The sequence below is a fragment of the Salmo trutta genome, chromosome 34 (genome assembly GCF_901001165.1).
Source record: "Salmo trutta chromosome 34, fSalTru1.1, whole genome shotgun sequence".
Classification (NCBI taxonomy): Eukaryota; Metazoa; Chordata; class Actinopteri; order Salmoniformes; family Salmonidae; genus Salmo; species Salmo trutta.
Window position 1 is genome coordinate 26,640,385 of NC_042990.1, and position 17,206 is coordinate 26,657,590.

The window sequence follows — 17,206 nt, forward strand, 5'->3', positions numbered from 1 at the left end:
CAGCCATAGATAATTAATAACCATTCACTAGTCTGCTAGCCTCAGCCATACATAATTAATAACTATTCACTAGTCTGCTAGCCCCAGCCATAGAGAATTAATAACCATTCACTAGTCTGCTAGCCCCAGCCATAGAGAATTAATAACCATTCACTAGTCTGCTAGGCCCAGCCATAGATAATTAATAACCATTCAATAGTCTGCTAGGCCCAGCCATAGAGAATTAATAACCATTCACTAGTCTGCTAGGCCCAGCCATAGATAATTAATAACCATTCACTAGTCTGCTAGGCCCAGCCATAGAGAATTAATAACCATTCACTAGTCTGCTAGCCCCAGCCATAGATAATTAATAACCATTCACTAGTCTGCTAGCCTCAGCCATACATAATTAATAACTATTCACTAGTCTGCTAGCCCCAGCCATAGAGAATTAATAACCATTCACTAGTCTGCTAGCCCCAGCCATAGAGAATGAATAACCATTCACTAGTCTGCTAGGCCCAGCCATAGAGAATTAATAACCATTCACTAGTCTGCTAGGCCCAGCCATAGATAATTAATAACCATTCACTAGTCTGCTAGCCCCAGCCATAGAGAATTAATAACCATTCACTAGTCTGCTAGGCCCAGCCATAGATAATTAATAACCATTCACTAGTCTGCTAGGCCCAGCCATAGAGAATTAATAACCATTCTCTAGTCTGCTATCCCCAGCCATAGATAATTAATAACCATTCACTAGTCTGCTAGCCACAGCCATAGATAATTAATAACCATTCACTAGTCTGCTATCCCCAGCCATAGATAATTAATAACCATTCACTAGTCTGCTAGCCACAGCCATAGATAATTAATAACCATTCACTAGAAGCAAAAGAAGAGCAAGGAACCCACGCACATATACACGTAAGAGCATGTAATACACTTTCACAAGAATATACACAACAAGAATGTTGACTGTCATCAGGTGCGTCTCAAATGGCACCCTGTTCCCTATATAGTGCACTATTTTTGACCAGGGCTCTCTACAGTATACAGGAAATAGGGTGTCATTTGGGACGTAGACATCTTCTTTCTTATTGCTCTTTGAGTGTTTAACTCCTTATTGAAATAGTGTCCACCTGACCAGTGCAAATGTGTAGCTAGAAATTCAGCATGTCCCCGAGGGCCCTCACAGTGTGCTGCAGGAGCACCATCGAGAGCACATTGTCAGGCTGCATCACAGCCTGGTATGGCAACTCCACCGCTGCTGACCACAAGGCTCTACAGAGGGTGGTACACTCAGCCGAACACACCATTAGGTGCACACTGCCTACCTTCCAGGACACCTACAACACCAGATGTCGCAAAAAGGCCTCGGGCTGTTCACCCCGCTTCCATTACTCAAATGCGGGCAATATAAGAGCATCATGGCAAAAAGTGTCAGACTGGCCAATAGCTTCCACCCCCAGACCTTTACGCTACTGAATAGCTACCACTAGGCAGCTACCTAACCCCTCCCCTCCTACACCCTGGACTTCCCACACCTACCTTCTCCTTTAAGTCCATTCTATATCCCTCTGTGAAGAGGAATGAGCAAGAAAAGGGAATAAGGTTGGATGGGAGGTGGAGAACGAGAGGGGGACAGAGGGAGGAGGGGACAATGAGGGAGTCTGAGATGACATTGAATGGGTAGAAGGATAAAGAGGGGGGATGAAGACTAGATAGACCAGAAAGTGTCATTAACAATCAACCTCTCAGTAAATATTATCTACACACAAGCTGAACCCAGACTACATCTTGAAATGTCACCTCTTTTCCTCAGCTATCACACACAACACATACTGGAGATCACACCCTCACATACAGTGTTGTGCCTCTGTTGTTAGCTGTGAGATCGTCTTCATCGTTGGCTGTGTCTGGGTCTAGATAAATACACCTCTCACAGACACCCTTATCATCCAAGCTATGCCTTGCTAGCTCTAATCCCCCTGACACCTACCTTTAAACTAACTAATAGCCGCCACCAGCATCATTTAATTGGAAATCTATGGATGCATTTATTTTAGAGCAGAGCTGAGGAGTGAGTCTCTGCTTTTATGTATTATCAAACTGCACACAATCACTTAAGGCAAGACAGCGGCAGATACTAATGGGCAATACCTTTATCAATACATGAACAGGAGGAGGGAGGAGAGGGATGGAAAGGGACTTTTGCGTGGGTGTTTGAGTGTGTGTGTATGTGTTTGTTTATTGGTTGCGTACACAGATATGCAGATGTTATCGCAGATGCAGCAAAATACTTGTGTTTCTAGCTCCAACAGTGCAATAAAACCTATAATTATTATTTTTAAACTATACAAACATAATCCAAAAAAATGTTAAATTATATATCCTGAGCCATGACTAGAATACAGTATACACAGTAGATATAAAGTGGGGAAACAGTATGTAACCATTATTAAAGTTACCAGTGTTCAAGGACTCTATCTACTGTACATAAGGTAGCAGTCTCTGTGAATAAAACATGGTTGAATGTGGACTACAAATGTGTGCGTTGGCAAGGGATATCATTATTACAGTATAAGGCAAACATTCTATCTGAGTGCACAGTGGGCAAATCTGAAATGACAAGTCATTCCCCCTGGTTAAAAGTAGGGCACTATATGGGTAAAAGATTGACATTTGAGACACAGGCTGTGTATTTCCCTGGTCTATTGAGGTCTCCATGATAGTTGCAAAAACCACTGCCAAGGAGGGTAAGTCTCCTAGGATTAGAGAGTCTATGCTCCAAATGGCGCCCTATGGGCCCTGGTTAAAAGTAGTACACTACAAAAAGTACAGGGTTACAGGTTTGACCACAAGTACAGATGTAAGATCTTAATTTGAGCCAGTTTTCTACAGCAAGAAAATAATCCTGGTAGCAACCTGAAAAGTGAATTATTATGTGAATAATAATTCATGGACATTTCTGTAGGGGTTGACACATTTTTTGTACGAGAAAATGAAGTGTGAAATTTGTAAGTGGAAATTACAAAATGTAGAAGGCTTTTCCCAGTCTTCCTGAGACAGGAAGGCTGAGAGTTCTCTGCAGTATGTAGAGGTGAGACAGGAAGGCTGAGAGTTCTCTGCAGTATGTAGAAGTGAGACAGGAAGGATGAGAGTTCTCTGCAGTATGTAGAAGTGAGAAAGGAAGGATGAGAGTTCTCTGCAGTATGTAGCGGTGGGACAGGAAGGCTGAGAGTTCTCGGCAGTATGAAGAGGTGAGACAGGAAGGCTGAGAGTTCTCTGCAGTATGTAGAGGTGAAACAGGAAGGCTGAGAGTTCTCTGCAGTATGTAGAAGTGAGACAGGAAGGATGAGAGTTCTCTGCAGTATGTAGAGGTGAGACAGGAAGGCTGAGAGTTCTCTGCAGTATGAAGAGGTGAGATGGGGATGCTTAGAGTATAGAGAAATGCATAATGTTGTGATGCCCCATAGTTGGAATACTGGAACTTATGGAGGTCGCGTCACGTTAGTATAAGGGATTGGGAGAGAGGCACAGGAATGCGTAATAGGGGTTTTTATTTCCTGAATTACAGCATGCCGTGTAAAGGCACGGGGACGAAGACCAAACAAACACGTATACAAAACACAGGGTAGAACCCAAACAAAAGAGCGAGGAGTACCTCTAATAAGTACACAATCGCACAATGATTAACTTCTTTTGGATCATTGGGACGTTAGCGTCCCACCTCGACAACATCCGGTGAAATTGCAGAGCGCGAAATTCAAAATACAAAAGTAGTAATATTAAACATTCATAAAAATACAAGTGTTATACAGCATTCTTTAGCTTAGAATCTTGGTAATCAAACCGCTTTGTCCGATTTACAATAGGCTTCATGGCAAAAGCATAGCATTTGATCATCTGAGGACAGCACCTCACCCACTTCCTGCATTAACATGAATATTATGGCAATTTTACGTTTAAAAATACCATAAAAATAGATTTTTAACAGCGTTTGACACGCGTCTAAGTACGGAAATGGAACATTTTGACTTTTTGTGTCTCGAAATGTGCTCGCGCGTTACCCTTCGGATAGTGACCTGAATGCACGAACAAAACGGAGGTATTTGGACATAAATATGGAGTATTTCGAACAAAAACAACATGCACATGCATATCCTAGCTTCAGTGCCTGAGTAACAGGCAGTTTACTTTGGGCACCTCAGTCATCCAAACTTCCGAATACTGCCCCCTAGCCTTAAAAAGTTGGGATGAGACCCGTAATCATCTGCACAATATACGTGGCACGAAAGCCAAAACAACATAGCACAGGTACTCACACGACCAACCGACATTGTAACAATAATCGACAGGACAATGGTAAACAAAGGGCACACTTATACAATCACTAATCAATGGGAATAGGGACCAGGTGTGCGTAATGACAGTTCCGGTGGGATCCGTGACATCATGTGTTAAATGATGGCATACTTTGAAGAGGTGTGTGTGTGTACCTTTTGTGTACATTTGTGTGTGTGTGTGTCTGTGTGTGTGAGAGAGTTTGTTCCATATTTATTCTCATCAGATTATGCCAAGCAAGGTTATTTCACCTGGATCTGTGTTCTGTAGAGTTCTACTGTGTGTGTGTGTGTGTGTGTGTGTGTGTGTGTGTGTGTATCCGTGACCATGTCTCTGCATGTGTGTGTGTGTGTGTGTGTGTGTGTGTGTGTGTGTGTGTGTGTGTGTGTGTGTGTGTGTGTGTGTGTGTGTGTGTGTGTGTTTGTGTGTGTGTCTGCGCCTATGTGTGTGCAACTGTGTGATTTAAAGCTGTGTGGTTAGGGGCCAATTAATCAGTGGTAGCTGTCACCATGAGGAAGGCTTATGTACGTACAGTTTGTGTTCGCCTCTCTCTGGGAGACACCAGCCGGGACATAAAGCTTACCTTCATTAAGGGCAAGGTAAAGGGCCCCCTCCATCCATCTCATCCTCTCTCCACTTGTCTCCTCTTCTCTCATCTCTTCATCTCTATCTAAGATTAATAGAGTGCTTCTGTAGAAGTAGATAGTAGATAAACCCACACATGGCATAATCACACACAAGGCAGTCACAGGAAAAAAGTTTCTGTGTGCCATTGTTGTGACATTGAAAGAACCAGTTGAGAGAGAGTGTTGTTTTCTTTTGATAGACCTGTCAGTAGTTGCTACGCCGGTAATACAGTATGTTGATTTGTTAGACTCACATGCCCAAAGTAATTTCCTTTAGAGTTTCTTCAATTGAATTATGCACATCAAATGTGTTCAAGACAGAAAGATGGCATAACAAAATGCATTGAATAAACATAAAGAACGTCAGACATTTGTTTCCTTGTCATGGAAGACAATAATTTAGTGTGGCAAAGAAAAACAAATTATACTTCAACCAACCTTGAGAAAACCTCCAGAAAACAAAACATAATTTACAATTTCAGAGTCTCACTGCCATTCTTTATCTTCAATTTCACCTCACCAAACATCCAGTTCACACATCTCAGCACATCCAGCCACCTCATTGGACAACCTTTTAATGGCTCCTCTTTATTCTGAGACACGAATTGTCAAAACACTCAAAAGCATCGGCTGCTTCTGCTCTGTTTGGCTCCTAGTGGGATGGATTGACCGTGAGTGATGAATTAGCATAGTAATTGATAATTACTCATAGATCAGCGGGGCCATTGCTCTCTCTGACGGCTCCGCGTGTTCTCGCTCAGATTTAGGTCAGCTAAAAGGAGATGTATAATTGAGTGCCTTGTGACTTAATTAACGATCTTACACTAATTACAGCAGAATGAATGGAGATGGAGGAGAGAGGGAGGCACCACATTATGTTGTGATTGTCGGAGCAAGTGTTATCGGGGAGCTCACCTGGCCTTTATGGAAATCGCTAAAACATAGGCCCTCTATGCACACAAAAGGGCATGTGTACTGGCACGCACATGCACACACACACACACACACACACACACACACACACACCATGGTGCACGCACGCACACATAAAGATACACCCTATTGGGCTTTGAGTTATGGGGAGTGTCAGAATTTTGAGGAGAGATGTTCAGAGTTGGTTTTACAGTTTTTCTCGATTGTTTTCACACATTTTCTGAAAGCATGCCTCATATTCTCAGAACTCTACACACAAATAAAAAAACACACACAATGGGCAAAACCCCTCAATTCTCCAGCAAAATGAAACTTTGTTTTGAATGTAATGTTATTTCTTATCAAAATGGTATTTTGTTTTCAAATGACACACACAAACCATCATATGAATAGACATTTATAAGAACCAGTTGAACACTGATGTGCTCAATGTAAAACACTATGATGAATGGAAAACACTTCTTCTCCATTCATCATAATGACTTAGGCCTTTTTTTGGTTCAGTGTTGCCATTACTACAGACACTACATACATAAGTGTGTTGTAAAATATTTGAGAATATTGTTTTTATACTCAGAACACACAAATACACGGTAACAAATATATTTAATTTTTCCCACAAAAACAATGTACATAGTGTACATCCCATTCCCAACCAACACAAAGTTGCACATACAGTGGTCTACATACAAAACAGAATAATTTAATGTATACAGTTACAGTAAAAAAATACAATTAAATTAAAATTAAAAAAATATGCTGCATCCTCTCTTCTGTTGCTGTCTGGCCACAGCACCTCATCCACATCACAAGCAATATTTTCCCTGGCCAAGCAGCGGGGGAAATATTGCCTAGCATGGCGATTCCAGCCATGAAAAGCATCAGCTGCTATATCTCCACATGCGTCTTCCATAGCTTGGAGAAGAGGTATACGCGTTTGTGGATTTCGGTCATACACTTTCCATCTCCAGGCAGAAAAAAATTCCTCAATAGGATTGAGGAATGGAGAATATGGAGGGAAATAAACAACTAAAAAGCGTGGGTGGGCAGTGAACCAGTTACGAACCAGAGCAGTCCTGTGGAAACTTACGTTGTCCCAAATGACAACGTACCTGAGCTGCTCTGGGCCATCTACCTGATTTGGTGGAATTAGTGTGTTGTGTAGGGTGTCCAGGAATATGATCAGATGGGCGGTGTTGTAGGGGCCAAGGGTAGCATGGTGATGGATGACGCCGTGGTGGGTAATCGCTGCACACATTGTGATGTTCCCTCCGCGCTGGCCAGGGGCTTGAACAATGGCACGCTGGCCGATGATATTCCTTCCCCTCTTTCGTCTTTTTGTGAGGTTGAATCCAACCTCATCAATGAAGATGAACTGGTGCTCCACTGCAGCCACCTAACTCAAGGACTCTCTGAAACACACATGACAATATCAGAAATAGACATGGAGTGGTCACTATTGTGAAGCACAATGATTATGATTACAATACTGAAATATGTATAATTTATACAGTGTTGAGAGTATGCATCAATTGTGGAATTGTATAGGACTCACTTGCACATAGTTATATCGCAATTCTTTGACTCTTTCTGAATTGCATTCAAATGGCACCCTGTAGACCTGTGTCACGTCCTGACCAGTATAGAGTATATTTGGTTATTGTAGTTTGGCCAGGACGTGGCAGAGGTTAGTTGATGTATGTATTAGGGGGTTTGTCACTGGTCTATGTCTGTGTTTCTATGTCTAGTTGATTGGGGTTGGACTCTCAATTGAAGCCAGGTGTGTTGAGTTGCCTTTGATTGGGAGTCCTATATAGTAGGGTGTGTTTGTCTTTGTTTTTCGTGGGTAGTTGTTTGAGAGCACTGCTTTTTGTTGAGCCTGCTTTCACTGTTTCATGTCGCTAGTTTGTTTATTGTTTTCTTCCGTGGTGTTCGCATTATTTTATAAATAAATATGTTGGGCACGAAACCCGCTGTACATTGGTCCCTTTCTCTCTACGACGACAAGCGTGACAACCTGCTTCATCCTGAGATTATTTCTGCGCAAGACACGGTCCAGTGTTGATAAGCTTACCCTATCGATATTTTTAAATATTTCATTATTTTCAATTATTTTTCTTTGTATTTGCCGTAATGTTATGGCGTTATTTTCTAGGACCATGTTCATGATTTCAGTTTCCTGTTCAGGAGACAACACGTTCCTGACCACATTGTGTTGGTAATCTTTCAGTTCTGCCAAACAAATAGTAAAATACTGTAAATACAAAGTAGGAATACATTTCCCAAATACTTGAAACATACTTTATTTTTACAGTCCTACAGAACAGTCCACAGGCAATACTGTACTACTGTAATCATTGAGTACTGTATTGATATGCAGTACTGCAATTTTCTAGTGAGAGTAGATTTCTTACCTATTCTCATTTCGGAATGTCCGGCTGATGGATGCTACAGTGTACCTGCTCAAATTTGGCTGTACTCTTTGCCCAGCCTCCCTCATTGTTAGACCATGGTTGACCACATGATCAACCAAAGTGGCTCGGATCTCATCAGAGATTACGGTCCTTGGCCGTCCTTGTCCTCCCCATCCTCCTCCTCTTACTCTCACTCCTCTTGCTCTGCTTCTGTTTCCAATGTTGGCATCCATTGCTCCAAAACAGAAGAGCTCACCTGTTGCCCTTTTATGCTAAAGCTCTGATTGCTAATTGTAAAACTGTGTGATGGGTGTTTGCCCATGTGATGAGTCAGTGTGCATATTTGAATGGCAGTGTGTTCATTGTGAAAACAAGAGATTTTCTGCATGAAAATTGTGCCAAATGCAAAGAATTGTGTGTTGTGTTTTGAAAAAAGTGTGTTTTAGAACTGCAATTTGAGTGTACAGCAGGAATTGTGCTTGTAGTTTAGCAGAATTGGTTCAGGGGGTTGGTGCATGAGTTACATGTTGTGGTCATTGTGTCTCAAGTACCAGTATTTGTGTGTAAACAATTGAGAAAAACTGTAAATGCACCAGTAGCCCTCCCCGGTCTCTCTCTTTCTAGTATTGCACAGGTCATTTAGATCCATCTCTAAATGCATTTGCTGGTGGTGGTTTTGCCTTTTTTCTACCTCATTTCTCTTATCAATGAAGCCTTTTTTCTACCTCATTTCTCTTATCAATGTAGCCTTTTTTCTACCTCATTTCTCTTATCAATGAAGCATTTTTTCTACCTCATTTCTCTTATCAATGTAGCCTTTTTTAAACCTAATTTCTCTTATCAATGTAGCCTTTTTTCTACCTCATTTCTCTTATCAATGAAGCCTTTTTTCTACCTCATTTCTCTTATCAATGTAGCCTTTTTCTACCTCATTTCTCTTATCAATGTAGCCTTTTTTCTACCTCATTTCTCTTATCAATGTAGCATTTTTTCTACCTCATTTCTCTTATCAATGTAGCCTTTTTTAAACCTAATTTCTCTTATCAATGTAGCCTTTTTTTAAACCTCATTTCTCAGTCTCCTTCTCTACACCCTTCTTTGTACAATACCTTTTTCACATTGCCTCCCCATCACTAACCTCCTCTCTCGCTCTCTCTCTCACCCTCTCTCCTCCCTTTTTCTCCATTGATCTGTAATTTTCCTCTGTCCCGCCTGTCAGTGTCTCCTGTCTGTCAGCTAATCTGACAATGGCAAGCTAACGACTGACACAGTTTCCTCTGCATTTAATGACGAGTAAATCATTCCATCACTTCAACACATGCAACTTCACACCATGACACAAGAAAGACAGAAACCCAGAGAGAGAAAGAAGGAAAAAAGGATTCCAGCTGTTTGTTAACTGAGGGCAGGGGGGTATATGTTCTTTTTTCTCCTCCTTTCAGATTGCGTTCTCTTCATCTGTCCGGGTTCCTCCTATTTCTGTCAAGACGAGTGAGAATTCAGGGAGCAGGATCCTGTGTTGGAGGATGCTCACTGGGGCCCTACTGCACCAACCATTAGCATTTCAAAGCCCTCTCCTTTATGGCTATAATTCCATCTAAAGCAATTAATAAATGAACATTCATAAGTACTGACTAGGACTAAGATCATGTTTAAAAAAAAGAAGAGTTGCCTGCATTGGTAATAAAGAGAAGAGAAGATAGGGTGAACGGGATCAAAAGTGTGGTAATCCCTATGGTAAAAAGGATGGGAATTTCAGGGGCCTCTAAATCAAATCGTGTTCATCACATGCTCGTAAACAACAAGTCTAGGCTTGTTTACTAGCCCTTCCCAACAATGCAGAGAGAAAGAAAATAGAGAAATAATAGAAAAGTAAAATAATAAGAAAAGTAATAAGAGAAACACAATGAGTAATGACAACTTGGCTATATACAAGGGAAAAGTGGCAGTTACTCTAGAATATAATTCCTGATCACCTGAGAGATACAAGCTCAGGCGACATAATACGGAATGAAGGCAAGGTCCCCCGAGTGGAATGTGTTCATTATTTTTTTTTTTAACCAGCATGCTATGGTCTTGCTCATTCTGAGCTTCAACTGAAACATCTAAAGGTATAGAACTAATTATCTATCTGTCAGCAAGCCAATGAATGGACAGACTGGTCTGCAATATCCTTCAGACTTTTGCTGGTCCATTGAGCAGACCATTTCGAATGATTCTGTGAAGAGAAGGCTACTCCCATAAGCACACAATACAATTCATGTGCAATGCTATACAATTCAGTTTGACTGATGGATTGTAGTTGCTGAACTTTCAAACCACTGTCTCTTATCCCATCTCTTATTATGAGGTGCCAGTCAAAAGTTTGGACACACCTACTCATTCAAGGGTTTTTCTTTATTTTTACTATTTTCTACATTATAGAATAAGTGAGGACATCAAAACTATGAAATAACACACATGGAATCATGTAGTAACCAAAAATATGTTTATATTTGAGATTCTTCAAAGTAGCCACCCTTTGCCTTGATGACAGCCTTGGCATTCTCTCAACCAGCTTCATGAGGTAGTCACCTGGAATGCATTTCAATTAACAGGTGCGCCTTGTTAAAAGTTAATTTGTGGAATTTCTTTCCTTCTTAATGTGTTTGAGCCAATCAGTTGTGTTGTGACAAGGTAGTGGTATACAGAAGATAGACCTATTTGGTAAAAGACAAAGTCCATATTATGGCAAGAACAGATCAAATAAGCAAAGGGAAAAGACAGTCCATCATTACTTTAAGATATGAAGGTCAGTCAATCTGGAACATTTCAAGAAATTTGACAGTTCAAAGTGTCGCAAAACCATCAAGCGATATGATGAAACTGGCTCTCATGAGGATCGCCACAGGAAAGGAAGACCCAGAGTTACCTCTGCTCCAGAGGACAACTTAATTAGAGTTAACTGCACCTCAGATTGCAGCCCTAATAAATGATTCACAGAATTCAGATGACAGACACATCTCAACATCAACTGTTCAGAGGGGACTGCGTGAATCAGGTTGAATTGCTGCAAAGAAACCACTACTAAAGGACACCAATAATAAGAAGAGACTTGCTTGGGCCAAGAAACATGAGGAATGGACATAAGACCAGTGGAAATCTGTCATTTGGTCTGATGAGTCCAACTATCGTATCTTGTGAGATGCAGAGTAGGTGAACGGATGATCTCCACGTGTGTGGTTCCCACCATGAATCATGGAGGAGGAGATGTGATGGTGTGGGGGTGCTTTGCTGGTGACACTGTTGGTGATTTATTTAGAATTCAGGGCACACTTAACCATCATGGCTACACAGCATTCTGCAGCGATAAGCCATCCCATCTGGTTTACGCTTAGTGGGACTATCATTTGTTTTTCAACAGGACAGTGACCCAAAACACACCTCCATGCTGTGTAAGGGTTATTTGACCAAGAAAGAGAGTGATGGAGTGCTGCATCAGATGACCTGGCCTCCACAATCACCTGACTTCAACCCAACTGAGATGGTTTAGGATAAATTGGACCACAAAGTCAATGAAAAGCAGCCAACAAGTGCTCAGCATATGTGGGAACTCCTTCAAGACTGTTGGTAAAGCATACCTCACGAAGCTGGTTGAGAGAATGCCAAAGTGTACAAAGTTGTCATCAGGGCAAAGTGTGGCTACTTTGAATAATCTCAAATATAAAATATATTTTGATTTGTTTAACAATTTTTTGGTTACTACATGATTCCATATGTGTTATTTCACAGTTTTGATGTCTTCACTATTATTCTACAATGTAGAAAATAGTCAAAATAAAGAAAAACCTTTGAATGAGTCGATGTGTCCAAACATTTGACTGGTATTGTATGTCCAGACAGAAATTCGAAGGTACAGAGAGAACTTATTGGGAGGTATGTACAGACAGAACTTCCAAGGTACAGACATAACTTATTGGGAGGTATGTATAGTCAGAACTTCTCAAGGTTCACAGGAAGTTGGAGATACTGTACAAGATTTACCCTTTCTCTCTTCTCAATGTTATTTTTCTTTCTATTCACCTTCTACTTTTAACTCCACCACTGTACGTTTCCAATTCCCTCCGGTTTCCCCTCTTCTCTTTCACTCTTCTGTTCTTTTTCATTCTCTAGTTATTGTGAACATCATCATTATTTAGTGATAAGACAGTTGCGGAGGGGAACCAAAGGGCCTTGCCTTGGTCTACAGTTGAAATGAAACTAGAGAATGAAACACTAATACTATTACTTTGACAACTGTAAGGAAGAAGTTTGGTTTTAACTTCACTAGGATAGGGGGCAGCATTCGGGAATTTTGGATGAAAAGCATGCCCAAACTAATCTGCCTGCAACTCAGGCCCAGATGCTAGGATATGCATATAATTGGTAGATTTGGATGGAAATCACTCTGAAGTTTCTAAAACTGTTTGAATGATGTCTGGGAGTATAACGGAACTTATTTGGCAGGCAAAACCCCGAGGACAAACCAACCAGGAAATTTTGTTTTTGAGGTCACTCTCTATTCAATGGGGTTTCATTGGGAATCTAGAATTCTAAGGCAGTTGCTTGCAGTTCCTATCGCTTCCACCGAATGTCAACAGTCTTTAGAAATTGGTTGATGTTTTTCCTTTGTGTAATGAAGAAGTAGCCCTGTTCAGAACGAGGGTCGAGGGAAGTGTATTGTTTGATAGAGGCGCGTGACCTGAAAAGCACTCTCCACTTTGTTTTTCTCCAGTATTGAACACAGTTTATCCCGTCTTAAATTGTATTGATTATTTATGTTAAAAAAATGCCTAAAGTTGTATTAGGAATGTTTGTATTAAGTTGTTTGAAATGTTTGGACAAAGATTATAGGTAACTTATGAGATATTTTGTAGTCATGTTGCGCGAGTTGGAACCATATTAAAGGTAATAAATAAAGGTAATAAAAAATAAATAATAAAGCTAGGGACTGCCTTAAAACCTCTCTGGGATGCTAGCGTCCCACCTTGACAACAGCCAGTGAATTTGCAGGGTGCCAAATTTAAACAACAGAAATCTCATAATTAAAATTTCTCAAAAATACAAGTATTATACACCATTTTAAAGATAAACTTCTTGTTAATCCAACCACAGTTTCCCATTTCAAAAAGGCTTTACAGCGAAAGCAAACCATGCTATTATCTGGGGACAGCAACCCAGCAAACATACACATGAAATCATAATTCAACTATGCCAGGCACAACACAAAAATAACATATAAATAACATCAGAAATAACATATAATGCATGTCTTACCTTTGAAGATCTTCTTCTGTTGGCACTCCAATATGTCCCATAAACATCACAAATGGTCCTTTTGTTTGATAAATTCTGTCGTTATATATCCAAAATGTCCATTTATTTGGCGCGTATGATTCAGAAAATACGGTTCCAACTCGCGCAAAATGACTACAAAATATCTCATAAGTTACCTATAATCTTAGTCAGTTAAAAACAAATTCTTATTTTCAATGACGGCCTAGGAATAGTAGGTTAACTGCCTTGTTCAGGGACAGAACAACAGATTTTGTACCTTGTCAGCTCAGGGATTTGTTCTTGCAACCTTTTGGTTACTAGTCCAACGCTCTAACCACTAGGCTACGCTGCTGCCCCAGCGTAGCCTAGAAAAGTAGGCAGCAACCCTTGTCTGGTTTATATATTAAGGTACAGTACATTGGAGAACAGCATAAAGGTCATTTGGTGCATGTGTACCTTGCTTTAATGATCATCTAACAGAAAAATATATTTCAGAAATGTCTTTGCAAGGTCAGTGAGTAGACAGTATTCACTGAGAGAATATTGTTTGAATATTATTTTGCTTGAAACACTGGAATGTACAGTATACACAGCATTTGGGAAAACGTGCTCTGTAAATATTGAAGTCTGATGCATGTTTTTCACAGATTGCCTGTCAATCAATATCTGTGTAGACATAGACCTTAAGCACAGATCTAAGATCAGCTCACCCTCCCCCGATCCTAATCTTCACCATGAGGTGGCGAATCACAAAACTGATCTTAGATCATTGTCTACGTACAACCCCCTCCTTTACACTCTATTGTGTTAATGCAGCTGAAGTGACACCTGCCTACTCCTTTCATCTTGCTTGTCCCTTTCAGCTGAACCTCACCGAGACAACAAAAGCAGTCTACTTGCTCTCCTGTTGCATCCTAAATGGGACCCTATTCCCTATAGAGTGCAGTACTTTTGACCAGAGCTCTATGGGTCTATTAGGGAATGTAAAGGGAATAGGGAGCCATTTGGGACACAGTCCCTGTCTCGTTTCCTTGTTCTTTTTTTCACGTCTGCAATTAATGTGTTTACATCTCAGCCTTTCCTGGTTCTTCAAAGACCCATCAAGGGAACAGCTGTCTCTCCAACCAACAAAGTCCTCCCTCTCTCTTTCTCTCTCTTTCTCTTTCCATCCCTCACCACCCCATTTCCATCCCTCTCTCTCTACTGTATCACTCTGGCCTGAAAAACAAGCTTTGACACATCAGGGAGGAAAAAGGTACAGTATATAGAAAGAATTGGGGATCTGCAATCCTCAACAACAGGTGACACACTTGTGAGAGAAGTCATGTTGACGGCCATGATGACGTCTCTGTTGAAAATGCCAACAGCACCAACAGCAAAATCTACTTCGCTTAGCAATCCTTCTCTGTGTCTATTTCTATGTATTCATTAGATTCTTCCCAAGATACAGGCTGAGCAACACTACCAACTGTTACTCATTTCAGACTTATGATTTGAGCCACTATACCGGCGCTCGAGCGTCACACCGGTCTCCAGAGTGGTGCACTTTGGGATATGACTACTGCCTCCTCACGGCACTGTGATTTGTCTAATCTGGTATGCCCTCTGGGAGAGGAGTAAGACTCCAGCTGGCTGTTAACAATCCTACCTCCCTCATCTGTCTCACTCTCTCTTTTCCTCTCTTTTTCCGCTGCAATCTCTCTCACACCACATCCTCTCTCTCCCACCACCACAACACATACAGGTGTATCCAGTCAGGGAAAATAGATGGTGTTAGATAACACACAGGTGTATCCAGTTAGTGAGACTAGATGGTGTTAGATAACACACAGGTGTATCCAGTCAGTGAGAATAGATGGTGTTAGATAACACACAGGTGTATCCAGCCAGGGAAAATAGATGGTGTTAGATAACACACAGCTGTTTCCAGCCAGTGGGAATAGATTGTGTTAGATAACACATTAGATGAGATGGACCAGCCAGTGAGAATAGATGGTGTTAGATAACACATTAGATGAGATGGACCAGCCATATCATGGTGTCTCAGTAAACTGATGTCTTAAAAATCTGTTGGGGCTAGGGGGCAGTATTGAGAATTTTGAAAAAAATATGTGCCCATTTTTAACTGCCTCCTACACCAACTCAGAAGCTAGAATATGCATATTATTGTTCAGGTTTGGATAGAAAACACTCTGAATTTTCTAAAACTGTTTGAATGGTGTCTGTAAGTATAACAGAACTCATATGACAGTCAAAACCCTGAGACAAATTCTGACCGGAAGTGGATACCTGATGTGTTGAATTACCTTTAAGCCTATGCCATTGAAACACACAGGGGCTTATTAATCGTTGAGCACTTCCTATGGCTTCCACTAGATGTCACCAGTCTTTACAAAGTGGTTTGAGTCTTATACTGTGAGATCTGACCGAACAAGAGCCTTGGAACGGTGGTGGCCGATAAGACTCTGGCGCGCGAGTTCATGTTGGGTACTCTCGTTCCAATACGTTTTAAAAGAGAATGCAATCGTCCGCCTTGAATATTATTCATGTTCTGGTTGAAAAAGGCACTAATGATTTATGCTATACAACGTTTGACATGTTTGAACGAACGTAAATATATTTTTTCCCCTCGTTCATGAAGACAAGTCCGGCGGGCATAGATCATGTGCTAACAACACGGAGCTTTTTGGACATAAATTCTGAGCTTTTTTGAACAAAACTACATTTGTTATGGACCTGGGATTCCTGGAAGTGACATCTGATGAAGAGAATCAAAGGTAATGGATTATTTACATAGTATTTTCGATTTTAGATCTCTCCAACATGGCGGTTAGTCTGTATCGCAAAGCGTATTTTTCTGGGCGCAGTGCTCAGATTATTGCAAAGTGTGATTTCCCAGTAAGGTTATTTTTAAATCTGGCAATCCGGTTGCGTTCAAGAGATGTACATCTATAATTCTTTGAATGACAATATAATATTTTACCAATGTTTTCGAATAGTAATTATTTAATTTGTTGTGCTGATTTGACTGGCGGTATTGGAGGGAAAAGATTTCCTCAACATCAACGCCATAGTAAAACGCTGTTTTTGGATATAAATATGAACTTGATAGAACAAAAAATGCATGTATTGTCTAACATAATGTCCTAGGAGTGTCATCTGATGGAGATTGTCAAAGGTTAGTGCATAATTTTAGCTGGTTTTCTGCTTTTGGTGACGCGTGTCTTTGCATTGACAAAACAATACACACAGCTATTTTCAATGTACTGTCCTAACATAATCTAACTTTATGCTTTCGCCGTAAAGCCTTTTTGAAATCGGACAACGTGGTTAGATTAAGGAGATGTTTATCTTTCAAAGGGTGTAAGATAGTTGTATGTTTGAGAAATTTGAATTATGACATTTAATTGTTTTCAAATTTGGCGCTCTTGATATTTCACCTGTTGTTGATAGGGTGTACCAGGGGTGGGACGCTTGCTCCAGGACTCCGCCGATAGAGAAAAGGTCTATGGAGTAAACTTTCATCCAAATCAGGAGGCGTACATACCATCCATCACTTCGGAACACATTACTCGCTAATGTTCAGTCCCTGGACAATAAAGTAGACGA